This window comes from Falco cherrug, chromosome 10 (genome assembly GCF_023634085.1).
Source record: "Falco cherrug isolate bFalChe1 chromosome 10, bFalChe1.pri, whole genome shotgun sequence".
Taxonomy (NCBI): Eukaryota; Metazoa; Chordata; class Aves; order Falconiformes; family Falconidae; genus Falco; species Falco cherrug.
The window spans coordinates 38,480,675-38,500,835 of NC_073706.1; the positions used below are offsets into that span (position 1 = coordinate 38,480,675).

Below are 20,161 nucleotides of genomic sequence, written 5' to 3' on the forward strand. Positions count from 1 at the left end.
GCCCTTATATATAATAATCAGTACCCCTGAACACTGTAAGGACACTTATGAAGTGCCCTTAATTTACAGCCCTTGCAGCAGAGCTCAGCTTTAGGCAGGCTCTCGCCGCCTGCCAGGAGCTCACTGTTTAGAAACGCTTTTTGCAACAACCTCTCCCAGCCTCACTAGAAACCTCATGTCTTCCCTCTCGGCACATCAAGACGCTGACGCGGGTATCTGCCAAGTGACCTCATTCAGGGAGGAGGAGGAGGAGGAAGAGAGGTTCTCAGCTATTGCTTACCACTGGCTCAATGGCAAAAATATCACTGGAGAAAAGCATAGAGTCTTCTCGCACCTTTGCCCTCTGGTTCTGGAAGGCACGGGAGAGAAGGGAAAGGCGTTCTTGGAGCGTGGGGTCCATTGCACGCTGCTTGAGAAAAGAATCCCTCTCATTCTCCTCCTGCTTCTGCAGCCTGAGACAGCCCCTGCAGCCATGGGGAGACACAAACCAAGCAGATCATTTAATAAACAACATATTTGCAGAGACTGTCGCGTAAGCGCAGGAGCAGCCACGCACTGGGGGAGGAACAGCAGGAGCAGCTCAGCAAGGGGCTGACCCCAAGCCACGGGGTCCCAAGCAGATCAGGTTATCACTTGTTCGCTGGCACGGCAGGTAGTTTTACGCCACACTCACGAGCTAAGAGGAGGTTTTTGAAAGCTAGCAGCCCTCAGGAGAGCCTCCTGGCTCAAAGCTACTGCCACGACTAATGGACAACCCACCAACACCCTCAGATGGCTTTTCCTCCCGTAGAGGTGCTCTGGGGAGATGGATGAAGATGAAGGAGCACACACTGCAGTGCTTCGCTGGCAAGGGGAGAGCAGCTGGGATTCAGCTGCAGGTTACCAGCATCACTCTTTTTTACCTTCCCTTTTGGACTGGCAGGGATAAGCAAACTAGATCTGCTCCACCGCCTACACTGCCATCCAGCAGAGGATCCCAGAGCATTTGAAAAGCCAACTCACGGACTTTCAGGCATTGCATCACTTCAGTGAAATTAATGGGTTTATATGCATGAAGACAGAGGCCCCGAGAGGTGAAGGGACTTTGCCTAGCATCACCCAATAACGAAGGCAGGACCAGCATCTCTGAATGCAAACCCTTACATCCAGCCTTGAACCACTGCAACATTTTTCTCTTTTTGGCCTTCTCCACAGAGCTTTGACACAGGTCACCTCTCCCTCACTCGGTAGTTGTAGCAGCAATCATTCTAGTGTTTAAAGCTCGCAACCGAGAGGTGAGAAGGGAGCACTGCTGCAGAGCACTTGCTTCCCAGCTGGCACGTGGATGTGCCCCCTTCACGCTCCAGTCCCCTGGCCACCAAGGACCAGCAGGTGACTACTCGAGGGGGATGAGGGGAAGGCTCCATACACAGCACATCAGGGCAACGTGGTATAAACAGGACCGCAATCACCACCCAGCTGAATTCCAATACATTTAGAAAGGAAACACAGCCATGGACATTACTAGCAGCACGCAGACAGAGCCTCGGGCAAATGCTGTCACCAGTGCCAAAAATACTTTCTTTGGCTTGCTCCCTGTGGAGTGTCATGAGAAATGTTTTTCCACGGCTGACCTACAGCGCTGTGCATGAGGGGGGCTTCCAGGCACCGAGATGAGCAACCCTCAACTAAGCCTTCATCAACAGACAATAATTCCATTGTTGAATCCCAGAAAGTCCTGCAGGAGGGAGACAGAGCAAACCCCTGGGTAGACCTTGTGATGATCCAGGTCTTTTGGGGTGACAGCCAAGCGCAGGGTGCTGAACTGCCTCCTCCCATTGGAAAGGTCCTCTCTGCTCTGACATCTCAAAAGCTTCTGCTACAGCAGCACAGAGGCCTCGGAGCTATGACCACCCCTAAGACTGCAAGTAAGGAAGAACAAAGCACTCTGCTCAGAGTACAGAACACGAGCTGGCATAAGATCAAGTGCCATTGGAAAAAAATGGGTTGAAGTTAACTGTGGGGAAACCTGGTTGCTTCTGAGGGGAGAGAGGATCACTCAGGGTCCCATCTGAGATAGGCAGGTGGGAAGAGATGCTAAAAGAATGGCGCAGGGACGTACTAAGAGAAGGTCATGAGACTTTTTCTGTTAACACACTGATCTTGCACAGAAGTCACACACTGCGCAATTAAAAACAGAGAAGAGTGGAAAACTAGTTTTGGCCTTCAAGGCATTTCTGACCTAATTACACTGAACTTTATTTGCTCAGAAGCCCTCAAAAAGTTCTCCAGCTGAAGGCAGTTTCCTGACCAGCTCTGGGTTCAGACTAACTCCTATACACCTACAGCCATTCAACTCTGAGAAGGCACACAAGGACTCCCTAAATCACCCCAGCTTCTAAGTGTCTTTTCCAGTGCATCCCCTTGGGCTAGAAGTGTTTCCCTGCTGCCCCAAATGGAATTTCAAAGCTTCAGAGACACCCTGTGGAGAGCCTGCCCCACCTCTCAGCACCACGAAGACACAGGTGCTGACGCCCAAAGGCACTTCCAAGTCCTGTGCTGCCCTGCCTTCCCCGCAGAACCCTCCACCTCCGAACTCTCCGAGCCCCGGAGAAGGGGCAGGGATACCTCGCTGTGCTGGAAGCCGGGACAGCGCAAGGCAATTCAGCATCCTACAGCCGGATGGCCTCAACGTTTGGGGCCAGCAAAGCACCCTGCCCTGCGCACTACTGGACAAGAAGGCTGAAGAAGGTTGCCATCTTATCAAAGCTGGAGGGGAAGAAACTGCAGTGAATATCACAGCAGGTACGCTGCCTGCAGCTGTTAGGTGCTACCGCTCAACGCAGTCCCAGGTAAGGAGTGCCGACACCTTCCTCAGCCTCACAGACCCTCTGCGAGCCCAGGGACCTGGCCTCACTGACTTAGGGCTCCCACAGATGGGAATTTGCTCTCCGAGGAAATGCAACCTTTCCTCCCCAAAACATGAGCTGGAACATGGATGGAACCGGAATGGGAAGCACTGAGCTCCATTACCCTGAAGCCCAGGGGGGGACACCCTGGTGTCGTGGATGGTTTACTTGTCCTACGCCATTCAAAAAAGCACCAACATCCCTCTGAGGCCGTACGTTAGTTTTACCCTTGGGCAGCGTGTCTTACTGAAATGAATCTTCCCAATGAACCTCAGCTTCTCCTGATCCTCCTCTTCTTGACTAACAAAAGCCTTCCACTGGAGTGGGCTATGACTTTACTCCGATTGTGGATGACCACGGATCTGTGGTTTGACAGCGTGATGTAGGTCTTCCCAGCTGTCAAGGAGTTCCTGTCTAGCCTGATGTTGACATCTTCAACTACTGCAAAATGAACTCCACGAAAACTATCATCATCTCGCTGTCTAAACCCATGGCCAGGTGGGTCTTGAAATAATGGGTATAGTTCTGATCTTAAAAACCAGGCTGAAGCCTTTGAAATTTCTGCCCTTCTCCGAAGTACAGAGCAGCTTCTATACGAAGACTGAACAGGATTCCTCAACCTAGAAACCACACAGGAGATAGGTAGGTTTGTAGAAGTATGAATGGCCTGGGAAAAAGTGAACAAGGAAAAAATTGTCACAATTTGTTGTAAAACAGGAACCCGAGGGCCTGAAATGGTATTAGTTAAAATGAGAGAAAAGTAGTTCTAGTACTTTTCCTAGGAATATTCCTTCCTTTGGAACGTACTGCCATAGGTGCCTACAGGCGCTCATCGCTATAAATCCACAAAGCAACTGGACAAAGGCTTGGAAGGTAAAACCATCAGAAGCGATTAAACAAAGACGTGAATAAAGCCTCCAGCACAGAAAAATGCTGCCTCCAAGGCCCACGAGGGAGAAAGCATATGCACTGCCTGCTTCTACACGCTTTGCTAAGCATCCCCTACTGCTGCTCTCCTGGAGAGCACTTACACTCCCGGCTGCAGGCACCGAGGACGCTTCTGAAGGCTGGAGGGCTTTGCCGGAGCACCTTCTACCACAGAGAGAAGGATCTGGCATCGTGCTGACTGTGTAAACCCACAAACCTCCCGGTACAGACGAGAGCGTGCAGACGCCAGCGAGTCAGGAGGGAGCAGCAGGTCTTTCTGCCAGGCAGATAAACCGACACAGCAGAGCTGTCAGGGTTGGCCCAGGGCAGCTGCAGGCTTCACGGCCTGGGTGCCAAATTAGATGTGACATTTATTTAAGACTCTTGATGGTTTACTATATAAGTCTGGAGGAAAAGAAAAAAACAACAACAAAACAATCTCTGTACTGTACCAGCAATGTAGCCCTAGGTATTTCACCTGATGGGGTAATGTCCATGGGTCTGTGCTTTGGGATGCTTTGCTGCCATGAAAGCACATTTACTGAATCCAGACGTACCTGCCCTATCGTTACTTACACAACACGATGATCTTATTACAGGCTGTCAGCTCTCTCATTCTTACATGCTTTTGACGTATTTCCCAGAGACAGCAGGACACAGCTCACTCTGCAACCTGAACAAAGCAACACCTGAACTTGAAATTAAAAGAGAGGCTTCTTACACAGCAGTAGAGCAGGTGCTTTGGGCTGTGCACTCCTGAGCGATGCTCTCTGAGACAGCGGGAACACCACCGTGTTTTATTCCAGCATCCATCTGCATGGCTATGGCCACCGGTATCTCAGCACATCATGGTAACTTTTAACTATCTGAAAGTAAGAAACCCAGCACTGGGTCGTCCTCTGGGGGGCCTGTTGTGCAGGAGGAGAGGGAATTTACAGAAGAGCTAAAATATCTTTCCGAATATTAAGCAAACCCTTGAACAAGATTTCAAAACAAATTTCAGGTTTTATGAAGAATGCGTTCCCAGCATTCAACAGCCAGTACCTTCCTCCATCGATTACTGCTCTAAATATTAGGAAGCTGGTAGCCAGATGGATTAGACTGAAGAGAAACAAAACAGCACTCTGCTGCCTTTCGTCCTCACCGTAATATTCTCCCTCTATCCCTGTAACTCCCTCCTCGCTGAATTTGGATTTTAAACCTTTTTAGGAGTGCATGACAGTCAGGTTCAGAATATTTGGGTAACAGGGAAAGCAAGTTTAAGTTAATTTGCCCAGTTTGTCAGAAAACTATGCCTGGCTCTCACCTCTTCTAAAAGAGACAGGTCCTGCTGCTTTTTCACTGAAAATACAAGCAAGCAACGAAAGCCGAGCTCTTCACTCAGAAGTGTCATTGTACCTCCACATCGACCCTTTGAGCAGTTCTTTTGCTCCTGCTACTATCACGATACCCAACTGCCTCACCATCACCAGCATATTCTGGTTTTTCAAACAGCATGCAAAGGTCTGCTGGTACCACTTCACCACCGGAGAAGGGAGTCACTTCACCAGGCTAACGATCTCTGGAAAGCGAGAGGAGTCCCCTGCGGCTGGATCCAGCCCTCCCCACCATATGCTTTTGGCTGCACCTCCCACAGAGCTACCTCGGTCAGAGTCAGGAGCGCTGCTCTGAGCTGTTTTGCTGTCAGGAAGCTAATGGCATCACCTACAAAGTGTGCTGGGTCTCTGACAAAGGCCACCTGTCAGTCCCCACGCTCGTATTTCCAGCACTAGAGCAAAACACAGGGCAGCGACAGTCATTTTTAAGTGCTTCTCGGAGGCAGTGCTCATGAGCTACCTTCAGACATCATTAAAACCATCGTGCTAGTTACTCCAGCCCTAGGAGCAGCTTGTTTATAAACCTCACCATTAAATAACTGCTGCCAGCACAGGGGTTTCTACAGGACCATTGCCCAGGCTACAACAAAGCTCAGGGCACCCTAATCATCACTGCTGCCACAGCTGATGCTGTCAACAGCTAAAGCCCCCAGCAAAGCCCCCTCTGAGCCCATGCAGCCCATCGCAAGGAAAGGATCTGCTACCCCAGAGCACTGCAAGCCACCGTGAGACAACAGATGGGCAGGAAAAGGGAGATGGAGAGCAATGACCAGCCACAGCGTCTACGGGACAGGTCGCAGGCTCTTCAGACGGCTCTCCTGCACTTAGGAGTCACCTTGCTTTCCACCAGGCTCCTTGCTGTGCATCCTCCTGTAATGGAGCACCCAAAGGATTCCCCATTACCTCCTCCGCACTGTGCTTAGGAAGGGCTGTTGGCTTTCTTACGGGATGAAATACTCCAGCGCAGGAATATCTGGGAGCCAGCACAGAGCCTTTGTGCTGCCCAGTGTGAAGGAGCCTCGCAGAATGGACTGAAAGGACAACGAAACTGTTGGATAACACAAGACAGCGCTGCCGCATATCCAGGATGCCGTGGGCTATATATAATCATTATTGGTACTACAGCCATGATACGCTGGGGTTGCTGATCACTGAAACATTGCTTTTGGCCCACGGGGAAAGACAGGGCAGGAACCTTCCTTCTGATTGCCTGGCAAAGACATGCTTAATACGCCACTTCATAAATCAATCACCCTTCAAGCTACTCTTCTGCTTCTCAGCGAACGCTGATTGATCCACCAGGAAAGGAGACTAATGAATGCTCAGTTCTGCCCCGAAACGCATCCAGGGTTCATGGCACCTAAGAACATACTAGTGATTTCCACTGATGATAGAAGAGACAAGCTGCAGTCCAGGATGCCCTGCAAAGACATGAAAACTACATTCTCCCAGAAATCCTTCACAGGCTAAGAACGGGATAGGCGGCGTCACATGGAAGTCTGCTTCTGGGGATGAACAAAAGAGCCAAAAGGAGACTTTTAACTCCAAATAACCCTCCGAGCACCCACCCCCAAGCCGTGCTCATGCAGTCAACGCCACGGGTTGCTTTAGCAGCTTTTTTGTCAGAAGGGGTGTTACATAGTTTGGGAGATATAAAGCCATGACTAACAAAAAAAAAAACGATCAAGCAAATGAAGCACAAACTTAATTCCTCTTCTTCTACCCTCAAAGCGACAGACCATCGGCTTTGAAACAGAAGGCCCTAGAGAGGGGAGAAGGCCATACTCTGTTTGCAAGAAATTTAACAACCTTATCTAAAACAGTATATATAAAGAAAAATCATTGTTACAGGCAGTTGTGGAAAAGGGGAACAAAGACAGGAAACAGTTGTTAACTGTTAGCTGATCTGACATAAAGGAACACTTTGGAGAGCAATTATACTCACCCATCAATCTAATTGATTTGAACCATAAAAGCCTATATAACCAATTATTTGTATAACGTATTAGTTACCAATCCTCAGTCCGCTGCAGCACTGCTACGATTAAGATGCAAAGTCAACATATAATTGCACAAACTCCTATTTACACCTTTTTTTGCCTACAGTATATGCCACCCTGCACTCGCTTTGAAGCAGACGTACAAGAACATAAAAGTCCAACAGAAACTAGCCAATCCTGCTGGGAATTCTCACAAGTGAAGGAAGAAAAGCACAACATGCACCCACGACCTGAGGCAAGCAGAAAGGAAAATCCCTTTGCAAAGTTCTTAAATGCCTGGCAGTCCAAGGAAAAGCTGGAGCAGCCTCTTGTAATAACCACGGCGTCAGAGCCTGGCTTACACCTTAGGATAACACAGGAAACAAGATCTTTAAAAACTCACCAAACAAAACAAGTTTGTCTGCATCTGCTAGCACTAAACACAAACGGAAATAATTACATCAGTTCACGCACTACAGTAAAGCTTTGGAGCCAAGAGAGGCTGCTGCTTAGGGAAGCAGAAGGTTTCCCCACCTCCCAGCACTGGTAAGAAGCCACTACCAGCCTGCCTGGTGTTGAAGGATCGGAGAATTGCGCGGCGATGAAGAGCTACAGACCTGACCAGCAGTGGCACACAGCGGTGGCCACCAGAAGCTATGGGGCTGTTGCCGTGAATTTAGCTCGATAGGAACCGAACACACTGCGACATCAGAGCCGCTGTGAACGCTCACACCAGACCAAGGTTAAAACCAGAAATGGTTTTGGCATTCCCACCCTGGTACCCTGCACGACACAGGCACAGCTCCGGTCAAGATGCAGCGAGGCAGAGGGTTTGCTCAGGCAAGTCCTGAGCCTCCTCCGCTCCGGCTGGAGTCAGCACAAACCGCGAGGGCTCAGCAACCTGAGTGATCTCAGGAACGTGAAACGCAACACAGCAAGGGCTCAACTTCAGCTAAACCCTGCTGCCTATCCACATCCATCCGTGGGTTTGCAGAGAGAAAAGACAAAGAAAAAGGCTTGATCTAGAGGCTAAGCCAATAGGATTTTCATTTTGTTTTCAAACAAGTTCCTGGAAGCTACTGATGGCAGTGCCAGCCTGGCAAGATGACAGGACCTTCGGTAGAAAGGGGGTTCTTAAAGGAAAGAGAAGAGAGGCATGCAGAGGTGGTTGTCTTCTCCAAAGTCTGCACAAAACCACAGACTAATATCACAGCAAGGTAATGTTTTACTCTTGCGAGTAGCTGAGATGCCCAGAGGTGATGGCACATCCGTGCTGCCGTTACTCGTTCAGCCTCAAACATCAATAAACACGTAGGGCTGGGATTTAATGAGCTTCCTGCGTGTGTACAGTGGCCACTAACACACCGCCAAGCCCTTGCAGAGGTGGCCTCATTTACCAACGTAAGCTGATCCAGCTAAGCCCAGCATCAATTTCAGCTGAAGAAAGGGATTCAGCACCCCAACACACCGACATTCCCGGCTGGGAACCCCATGCTGATCTGTGCAGGAGCTGAGCAGTCAGCAACGCCCCTGACAATTCCCCTCGGCCCATTTGCAACGCGATGCAGCCCCTACCACAGTTTCCCACCGCGGCCGAGATGCACAGGCTGTGCTTGCCCTGCTGCCAGCCGAGCACACCCGGTTCTGTAGTTACCGTCATCTTCACCAAACCCAAATGGCTCTAACACACCACACCAAACTCTCTGTCGTGCCACAGGTGACTGAAGAGCTCCACATCAGCTCCCTAATTAATCGTGTTTCATATGCCTTGGTTTTTCCTGTGATCTCATGCCTCATTTTCCCCCATTTGTGATGAAACCTCGGTGCTTTCTCAAGCTGGCGGTTATCACTCACAGCTCCAGAGGCTGCTGCAGCACAGAGAAGCTGCCTGTGGTTAGACCGAGAAGGGCAGAGGCACCTCAGGGCAGTGGCTCGGGCCATCCTGCGTAGGGCAGAAGACCCAGATCCTCTTCTGACATCCCCTGCCACCCTGAGCATTGCTGCCGCACTAAATACAGTGATCCCCAGCCAGTTCTTCCAGATCTACCCAAGAAATTCTTTTGTTATTATTTTTTATGCTTACGTTGCCCTAAGGAGATCTTGTCTATCGTGCAAGTGTCGGTGCTGGCTTAGAGGAAGGGGAAGATCTGAGGCCAGCTCATCACGCTTACTGACCAACCCAAACCACACATCCCAGTAGCTCTCCGGTGCTCAGTACCAAACCCCCCTGCAGCAGCCCCCCGCGTGCGGGCAGCCTAAGCAGCAGCTGCTGGCCAGCCTTCGGGACTGGGGGGCTGGCGGGAGCCTGCCAGGGAGGAGACGGCTCCGGCAGGGCTTGCTTCTCCACGCTGCAGGCTGGAATCACCACCCCTGACGCGTTTGACAAACACACAGATGTGGTGCTTCGGGACACAGTTTAGTGGTGGGCTTGGCAATCCGGGGTTAAGTTGGACTTGGTCATCTTCAAGGTCTTTTCCAACCTCCATCATTCTATGATTCTACGAGGCTGCTGGCATTTGCCCCACGCCTAGCAAGCAGCAATGGGGAGGAAACGGTGCTGGGGACCCCCTGCTTCCAGGGCCAGGCAGCAAAGCTCAGCGGCGGGGGAACAAGGCAGCCAGACCCCTCCCTGACCCAGGGCAAGGCAAGCTCTGCTCCACATTGTCTCCAGCTCCCAGCGTGCTGCACTGAAGAAGCCTATTTAGCTGCTCCCTCCTGCCATATAGGAATAACCTGAATCTGGCACAGAGCAAGTTTTGCTGCCCAGGGCTCAGGAGGGGAGACATGACTTCACCCACTTCCTACGGGGACAGGAACTGAGCCAGCGCAGGAAAACTCACTCTGATTAACAACCACGGAGCCAGAATCAGACCCTGCTCGCACTTTCTACCTGCCCTTGAAGTAAGCAATTGAGGAGCCGAGGCTGAACTCCCCCATCTGTGCCCTGGGCGTGCAGAACCACAAAGGATGCTCTGAGCCTGGGTCTGCCATCCACAGCAAACAAGCCAAGATTTGCTTTAGCACAGCTCCTGCTCAGCAGCTGTCAGCCCTCCTGCAAGCTGTGTGGGAAGTTGAGGGAAAACAGGGTATTCATCTGCCAAACACCTAGACGGTTCCTCAGCAGGCTTTTAGCACAAGGCTGGAGGCTTCCAGCAGGACTAAAACCACCGAGAACTACTCCTGAGCCACACACGTTACCTCTCTTCTGGGGAAACCGCTTTTTGGGGCTCTGAACCAAGGGGAGACAGAAGAGTAATGGAATAGGCAGTTCTGCTTGAGGGCTGCCTCCTCTTGGGTGTGCTGTCTCCTAAAATACTCCTATGGGTATGGGTTCTGATCTCCCCCCTCAAAGAGGGTGAGATCCTGCCCCAGGCTTTTGCTTCTGCATTAGACTCACAGAGCTACTGAAAGAGAGCCATCCGCATCACTACTTTTATTACTGACAGCAATAAAAGCATCTCAATACATAGCGTCCGTCGGCCACGCACAAGCTCAGTGGTGCTTTGCTAATTACTGAAGTTTTCTGTGCTGACAAAGAGATGCCAAGGGATGCAGCAACCGATGGGGAAAAACTGCACAGAGGAATTTCAATACCGCACCACAGATCCCCTGGGCTAGAAGCGTGTTGTAGCGCCTTGCCACAAGGGCCAGTGGGCACTGGAGGCACCCACATACAGGCACAGGATCTGGTCCTACACCTTGAAGACCACCCATCATACTATACTAGTACTCGTTGGAGACAGGAGCCTAATGTGAGTCAGCATTTAGGGAGCTCTGAGTAGAGAAGCAATTCTCCTTCCACAACTCCAAGCATCTCGCCGGCACCTCCTGTCTCTGGCAGCCTTCTTCACCTGCATGGAGCACCTGCCGTAGACGTTATTGTTTTGGATGGCATTGGACTGGTGGATTTGCTTTGCACCTCTGGCACACCTCTGGGAACCCGTCATGCATCTCCTCAGCCACGTGTCCCTGAGCAAAGCTCACCTTCCCACACCAAGCTGGTGCTACGCTGCCAGGCTGCAATAAATGTTGTTACTGCAGCAAACTGGGTTTGGTGTACAATCAGCAGCACTCAGGGCAAGCAGCTTGGGCATCATCTCACTTGAGCAGGACTTGACAGCTGAAAGAATATCGAAACTTTATGAATACTGGATTGGTTGAGACTAGGACTTACCTCCATAAACTTATTTTCCCACATCCACACGGTCCACACAGGGTGGGCTGAACGTCATCTGGGAAAGGCCAAGTGACCGACAGGACTTTCAGTGGTATTGAAACCTTTTCCAAAGCTGTACGAGTGCTTCGCACGCAGGTTTCAGAAACCCTTTCAAGTACCATAATCTGATGTTAAGGTGCTGGACAGGGATATGCTGGAGCCCAGAACATCCCAAGTCACCCTCATTTCAGTACGAGCTGGGATTTTTCACACCCAGACACATGTACACAGGCGAAAAGGAGGAGTTTAGGCATGTAAAGCACTGAAGGACAAGTTTTCATTGTAAATCATTACGCTCATAGCAGCAAACATTTTCTCCACACTCATCCATAAATTTGTAGCAACAGAACCGCCACCACACACACAGTCTATCCAGGGGACAGTACCTGTGCTCCTAACCAGCCCAAAAGACACACAATTTAAATCAACCAAATCATACGCTAAGGGAAAAATTGTGACTTGTTCACATGGAAGAGCTCCATGCTTGCTTAAGCAATGCTAGGGACAGATCTGACCCAGCTTCAGCAGAAATTTAAGCAATGTTCACCCGATCCTGCGTAAGTCACCCTAAGAAGGGTGTGATCCATTGAGAACGACTGCTGCCTGCGAGCAAGTCAGTACTGATACACAGCCAAGCGAGGGAAACGCCTCCCAACACCTTAAACTGCTGTTTTGCTCTTAGCACTTCTGTTTCTTAATAAACACTCTGTTGGTGGCTCTGAAAGAGCAACCCGGCTGCTTTCTGTACGCGCGTCACAGGGAGCCTGCCGTGGTGCCGGACACATTAGCCAGGGCTCGCCACGCGAGGTCAGGGAACGCTGTCTGGTGCTCTGCACTACTCCTGCAATAAACTCTGCACCACACCTCGAAAGACTGATTGATTACACGTTTCTACTTCACTTTAGCAATTCATCTCAGCAGCCTTTCACTTACCTGTACGCTTCAAAGCTAGAGAGATAATCCCTTCATTATCCCCTTGCTCTCCTTCGCAATTCGTAGTTTATTTCAAAATAACTGCAACATTGTACTGGCAGGCAGGAATGAAATCCTGGGTTCATCTCCCAGGGAGCTGCACGTGTTCCTGGGAAAACACCCATCTCAGAGCCAGCAGAGAGTTTATCCCCGTGGCCTACCCACACAAATCACTTTTGCAAAGATTGACTATGGGGGAACCAGCTGTTTCAGTAAGAACAAGACTCTCAGGTTTTTCAAAGCGAGCCACGAAGATCCTGGCCCTAATTATTCGCTCACTCTGTTCCGTCACAAAGTATAAACCCTACGGCCCTAATCTCCACTGTCACTGCTCATCTGCCCCAGAGAAATTCTAGCCCTCTGAATTTTATCCTATAGATTCTGTATAGGCATACAAATAAGGCACGTTTTTGTGCTTCCCTAGCTGATATTTCAGTCACCCGTCCTAGAAACTGTTACCCAAAACAATAAGCTCCTCTGAGTGAGCATCAACCATTCTCCGTGAATATGTCAATAACTGGAAAACATTAGACAAAGCTGAAATAAGTCGTGAGGCTACATAAGTGTTTGGAAGATACAGGAGCATTTGTAACTTCCACAAACCCAAGACAACTAAAATGCTCTTTGCCGGGCTAAAGCAGCACACAGTATCCCCTCGGTTAGGACACCACACTTCCAAGGACCAACGCTGAGGAACAGGGACAAACCAAACCTCCCTCTCAGGCGAGAGGAAACACACGCCAAGTGCCTTCACGCAACTGAGGAAGCGCCTCGTTTGGCACCACAACATACCCCTGCTGAGCCAAGGCCGACAGAAGCATTCTAACATGGCGCCTTTTCCTAAAGATATTCCCCGCTTACTCTTCAGTGAAGCGTAAAGCTGATGGTGTTTCTGTGGCCTGACCTCAGCTTCTCCTAGCCTAATATAAATGTTACACCTATCTCGGGAGGCAGCGAGCTCTTCCTGCCAAATCCCAAGAGCCCTCAAGTCCTGGCTGCATTAGTCCTGATGTCGTGAGCTGTGGGAGAAGGCAAACAGAAAGAACAAGGCTCTGCGGCAAAACAACGTAGAAGCAGTGCAGGGGACAGATGTGTAAGAGACAGCGGCATTGGAGCGAGTCTGACAGAGGCACGCATTCCCACGTCGCGCTTCAAACATAGCACCGCCAAGGAATGAAGCTTCACACGTGCATATGCACACCGTAACGGAGAATCAAGGTTCCTCCCGCCTCCGACTCAGCAACTCCCAGCAAAACCGGATTCCAAAAAACCTCATTCCTGCTTGAGGGGATGCACTTTAAAAGCCCCCTAAACACCAACTATTTGTCACTTTTCTTTGAGGCAAAGCCGGGACAGGGGAGATACACCTGGAGAGGCAATTAAGGTGACCGGGACAACAGGGAATGATGGCAGATGGCAGTCATGGGGGGTGCTGGGTGGAGAGCACCCAGCCGACACCAGCATCCCCCAGGGAGAGACCGGCACACAGCCACACAGAACGAGGGCACACGCAGCCTTTGCCCCTTACCTGCTCACTTAAGCACCGAAACATACAGAGGTTTTGAAAGAAAAGGTTTTAGAAGTAGTCTGCAAAGCAAGCTTAACATTTTTCTGCTTTGAAAGGTCTCTGTTTTGAAGGACGCAGAGACTGGGCACCATGCAGTGCCCAGACCTTACCTGTGTCATAGTGAACTGTCAGGGGCCTGGAATAATCACCAGTCTTCTCTGGGTGGAAGTCCACCCTTACTTGCATGGCATCGCCAATCCCAAGAGTCCCAACGGAGGGATCAACAGAGAAAGGGCTGCAACACGGAGAGGCACATCAGGATTATTGTGGGACCTTTGGGGACTACGTTCCTTCTGCCGTCCAGCTCACTCCAGCTCACCTGTATTAGCAAGGGGCCAAGAAACCACAGTCAGCAGCAGAAAAAGAGAACATACAGGGCCAGGAACTGAGCCACCGACCCAACTCCTGAAGAGCTCCAGCCCTCAGAAGATCCTAAGCGATAAAATGACCTCGTCTCCCCCATACCCTGCATCCAGTTTTCTGCAGCAAGGCTCAAGAGTCTGACTGCTAGCGATACGATCGGAGGAGGGTTTTTGAAGGGCACGGAGATGGCAAGAGTTATTTGCATGCACAACTTGACACTGAGTTCCTCAGGAATCCGTCTTTTCCTGCCACCTATAAACCTCAAGAGATGCAAATGTCAAGGCAATACCTGTCCCAGTGAGATTACAGCCTGGAAATCAGACAGGGAGAACAGAAGTTTATTCTTGAATGACCGGAGAATAATTAGACTTTAATGGCAGAATTAATCTATCTTTCTTTTTTTTTTTTTTTACCTTGAAAGCATCCTGGTTTTGCCTCAGAAAGGGCACATTTTATCAGCATTTCAATGAAAGCTGTTCTAAGCAAAGAAAAATCTGTACGAGTGCAAAGGCAGATTAGAGTGATACAGAAACAAGAAAACAAGACACAAAAGGAGTATCCCATTTACAGCCTGAACAATTAAATCTCTAGCTAAATGAAGCACCGCTAGCAGGAGCATATCAAGGCACCTTCAACAGGAGGTTTTCTGCGTATTCACAAGCAATGCAGTCTGGGGCTCTGGGTTGTAATCCAGGCTTGGTAACTGTTTGCTTGGCCTACTAGAGAAATTCTGTGCAATGTGTGGGAAATAGTATGAAAATGTGTCGGTGTACTTTAGATTTAACAAGAGCAATTATGATTTGTCGCCAGGTAAACAGCTCTCAGCTGACAGACACATAATTCAGTCCTTTAATGCTCAGGGAAAAGTCAGATGCAACATGTTTCTGCATAACAGCAGCTGGGCTTTGCGGCTCTTGTACAGCCTCACTTAGAAAGCAAAAGTTATTGGATTTAGTGCTTTGCTGGTGGTCAATTTGTCACCTTAAAAATATTTTCTGCAGAGTTTTACAGTGATTGGGGAGTGCAGCCCACAGAAATAATGAGAAAAAATGGAGCCATGCGCAAGCTTCGCTTCGCTCATGGAAGCAGTGACAGCTGATGAAACTGCTGGAGTTCCTGCTCGTTAAGGAGACACTGATGCAATTGGAGGCCTGACCTGCTCCCATCACGACTAGCAAGAACATCGCCAGTGACTAATGGGGAAGCATTGGGCCCGCAATGTTCACGTGCTGGACCTGAGGCTTTTGAGAGGGAGGAGGAAAGCCAAGGCGCCGCCAGCCTCAGAACCGGGCTGCTCTACATGGCCCTGCACCTGCGCTGGGGGTTGTGCCTGGTTATACTGGGCAGGGCTCTGCTGGTGCTTGGCGGGGATCACTGCCTGCTGTGGGAAAGGCACAGAAAAATTCCCCCCCACCTCTTTTAGTTTGTTGTTTTTACCAGAAACATTGCCAGAACAGAAAAGCTGCCGGTTAAGGGCCACACTTCAGCACTACCTCCCATCCCATGCCCTTCCTACTCCATCCCCATGTCTGCATACCCCTGCCCTCAGATAGCTGGGATGGGAATGACACTCCTGAGGATGACTTCAGGGGATGCCCGAGAAAGTAGATACCTTCACATCTTCAAATTACCAGAGAGGAGGATCCCACCGAGGTCAGGACTCATTCTCAGGACGGAGAAACAGAGCACAAGTCAGACACCGCACCTCCTGCCTCCCACCCCACGCTGTACCCACAGGACAACTTGGTTCCTGATGTAGCAGGAGCTTGGTATCCCTCACGTAGACCTGCTTCTCCAAGACCCAGAGGGATGTAAGGTCCGTGCTTCACCTGAACTCTGAACTTCAGTCCACATCACTAAGCTGTTCCCTGCAGCCTACAGATAAGAGATGCTAAGGAAACGTCCCTGACACACTAATAGCCACATGAAAACCACTGCCAACAGATGAAGCTGGCAGGCTCAACTTTGGCCTTTTAGCCATTAATTGTGAGCTGTTCTTTACGGTAATTCTTGTCCTGTTAGATCTACCCTTGTAATGAATAACTACTGCTCCTGACAAAACAGGAAAGATAAGGTTTGGAGGTTTATTAATAGCTCTTCTTCTGACATGCTTTTCAACTACGTCCATTTGTACGTTTGCTTTGTTGTACAACATCTAAACTTTCACAGGTCCAGATCTCCCAACGGTGCCTTGCAATCCCCAGCTTGTATAAACTCATCTAGCCGCACCAATCTGAGGGAGACCTTCCCAGCAGAACCTGCTGAGATCTTGCCCGTAATTGCCCTTCAGAAAGGGAACAACACCAGATTAGTAAGCAATTTCATTGTGATCTGCCTTGGCGTTTACATCTTGCTTGCTTTCACCAGGCATCAGCTCCCCAAGCTGGGCAAAAGTTAAATCCCATGAGGATACCACGGGCAAAATACTCCTGACAATTTAGCAACCAACTGACAAGTGAACAACGCTGACAGTTCTGTGGCTCAGGCTTTCCCGACTACCGCGCTGCCTTTCCTCCTGGAACCATACGTTTAGTCAGTGCAGCGTGCAACGAGGCTGCAACATACTTCGTCCCATGGTATGTTTCTCTTCTACAGCCAAAACCCCTTTACTCCTCTGGTGCCTTAATTTGCATTATAAAATCATCTGAGTTTGTGAGAATTGATTTCATTAAAAGCTGCCTCCAACCCCAAGACCGACAGTAAAATTACTGGTGATTGAATTGCCCCCTCTGTCAACTAAGACCTATCGCAGGAAAAAAACCCCAAAGATCACTTAATCTTGGCATACGTAATTTTTTGGTAATGGTATAAAAGCCAAAGTCGAGCACTGTAACCACTCCAGTAAACACAGTCTGTTAGGTCAAAGCATCCAAGACTCCATCTCCATACTGAAAAAATCCTGCACAGAGCCAGCATCTCACAAGCTCTCTCTTTCCCTCTTTCCCTGCACGTAGGCTCTGTTGTCACATCCCTGTACATCCCATGGTAACTCTCCAGCCCCACACCTCCATGTAGTATAATGGGTACTGCAGGGAGGGATGCAAGGCGGCTCCTGGCACTGTGCCATGTAGGATCATTTCCTGAGCTTCCAGAGCTTAATGGGACATTCCTAAATGGACCTTCTCAGACAGATCCTCTCTAACCCATAGCACAGCACAGCACAGTGTAACGTCAGGAAAAGGCAGTGCTGCACTGAGATCTGCTTCCAGGCACCATTTTCAACTGAAATGTACTGGAATGACATTTATCTCCGTGAATGCCGTGGAGAAGAAACTCACTAACCAGCCTTAACAATGAGAACGGCAGGAAAAGACTTTTTATATTTATACTATTGTTATTTTTTTTTATTACTACACTATGCAGTGAACAGCTGGGTATGGGCATGCAGGGGGAGGACAGGCACAGAGCCAAGCTGCATAATGGGGAGTGCTTTGGTGTCAGGGTTCCCACACACACACACACACACACCCTTTACGAAAGAGGAGTCAAAACGTGTCCATGTTTTCTGGTAGATACCACGGCAAGGGAGAGTTCTGAACAAGCAACAGCAGAAGGATGCTGAACTGGCCCCGTGGATTCATTTGAGAGCTCTGCCGTGGAGTAAAATACACCATACAAGTCCTTAGATAAAGTTGTAAGAGGCAAGGAATGTCCTTATGAAGTGACCCGCTGCAAGAGCAGAGCTCGCAGTACTGACCGAGAGGAAAGGTTAGCATTGGAGATGGGCTGAAAAATGCACTGAAGGTGAAAGCTGGTAGGTTACACTTGATGCCAAGGGAATTTTGAGAAAGGAGGCAGAGAGAAGTGATACGAGCGGCGCATTGGACTAGGAAACTGTGGCGCCTGCAGCTGCCTTGCAAAGGGGCAAGAGCCTGAATTCGCCCAGGCCAGAAGACAGAAGTTGCAGCAACTAAGAAGTCTCAGTTGTGCAGAGAGAGAATGAAGGACACAGAGGCCAGCTGATGGTCCGCAAACTTTGATCTCTCATTCCCTTCTACTCCACTAAGCCTCCTCCCCCTCTCACGTGCACGCATGCTTACACATAGCGGCACACAAAACTATTACGTGATATTGATGTTGGCTTTAACACAACACTACATCCGTACTCAGCAAAAGTTAAGCACACACTAAAGCTGCTTCAGTTCTCCACTAAATAGGAAGAGACTAAAACAGTCCTGAATGTAAGTCTGTAAGGCTGGCACTCCTACCACCTATGCCATAACTCTTAAATACTGCGTCTCGTATCTACACATTAAGCTCTCCAGGACAGGAAACATCACGCATTAATGTCCAAAGCACAGGTTTAAGTGTTTGTGATGCTGAACAATCATTACGGGAGTCATTCAAAAGAATGCAATGACATTAAACTAAAAACTTCCCCTGTCGTTAATAATGATGCAGCCTTGGTCACAGCCTCTAACGCAGGGAAATTAATCCCCTGACATGAGGAGGAAAACGGTCTCTCCCGCGAAAGCCTCTGTAAGTAGAGTTGTTCAAAGACAATTAACAGCTAATGACCTACTCGCCTGTGGAGCAGTGTATTGGTGAGACTCTCCAGCCAACTTGTCATGCCAGCTGGGAGGCCAGTTCTTTTCTGCTGGGGCTGCTGGAGCCACTGAGCTCACCTGGGACCTCGGGGCAGGCACCTGAGCAACTTCTCACAGCACAAGCAGCAGGGAACCCACTGTCACCCAGCGCAGTCCCCAGCACTGGCTGGAGAAACCACTCCTGGCACACCATGGCCTCATCGCACAGGGAGAACGTGGTTGTTCTGCTCCCAGGCTGCAAGGGGACGTGGTGACCTGGTCAAGAGTGGGGAGCACTCGGATTTTGAGTGGAGGATACAAGCTTGGGGGAGTACAGTCGAGATACTGGAGGGCTGGGCTGCTATTCAGGGGACACAGCAGAACCGCATGCAGCCGAGGGATGGAAAATGCAAAAACCTGTATTTGGGATGGAAGAATCCCTGGCAGTGCAGGCTGGTGGGCACGAAAGCCTTTCTACAGAAGAGGAGCTTAGGGGCTGGAGCACAGCACATACAGGGAGATGCTGGGATAAATGGCTTTGCACAGCCTTGAGAAGGAAAGACGAAGGCTGGTATCACTTGGTCTTACTTTTCGTGTTGAGTGCACACCTGATCAAACTTTGACACTGGTCTTGCTTTGAGCACTGTGTTTGCTCACATGATCTCCAGAGGTCTCTTCCAAAGTTATTCTAGGATTTTATCTTCTCCAGCAGCCCAATTCCATTTCACGTGTTCCCCAAATTTCTCATATTATTTCTTATACATCTGTGCATATATATAGGCAGATGGTAGACACACAGGCATTAGAGGAACTCAACCTTTAAGAAAGTTCCCAATGAGGAATTCATTATGACATTTCGCTGAACACTTAAAGCAAAAAAAAATAAAAGAGCAGAAAGACAGGAACCTCAGAGTATTTAAAAAAGAAATCTGAATGAAAGTGGGGGCGACCTAATTAGAATAAAACGCTGCTTATATTCAAAGATCATCAGTTTGAAATTTCAGACTGGCTTTCAAAAGTTCATAACGAAATGGAAGAGATGACTGATGCCTTTGGCTGACATGGGAAATCTTACCAGCTTTTGATCTCTGCGCACACGCAATCCAGTTATTCAGAATTGTACTTTCTTGTGTAGTTTGAAATAAAGCTTTCGTAACGCTTCCCATCCCTTTGTTGCAAGTCAGGACTGAAACATTCAATTGGTGAAGTTCAGCATAAAATCCATATCAAGCAGGATTCAACGTACGCCGTATCACGCGATAGAACAGTTGGCAAGGACATTGCCAAGAGATGCTACACACGACTGGGTACTTGTTTTGGTGGTGACAAGTAGATCTGGAAATCCCA

The 20,161-nt window shown here is 49.4% G+C and overlaps 1 pseudogene; it reads right to left on the reverse strand.

The window, feature by feature from the left end:
- LOC129736962 (hydrocephalus-inducing protein homolog) overlaps window positions 1-20,161 on the reverse strand; it is a 70,176-nt pseudogene that overhangs the window by 32,524 nt on the left and 17,491 nt on the right.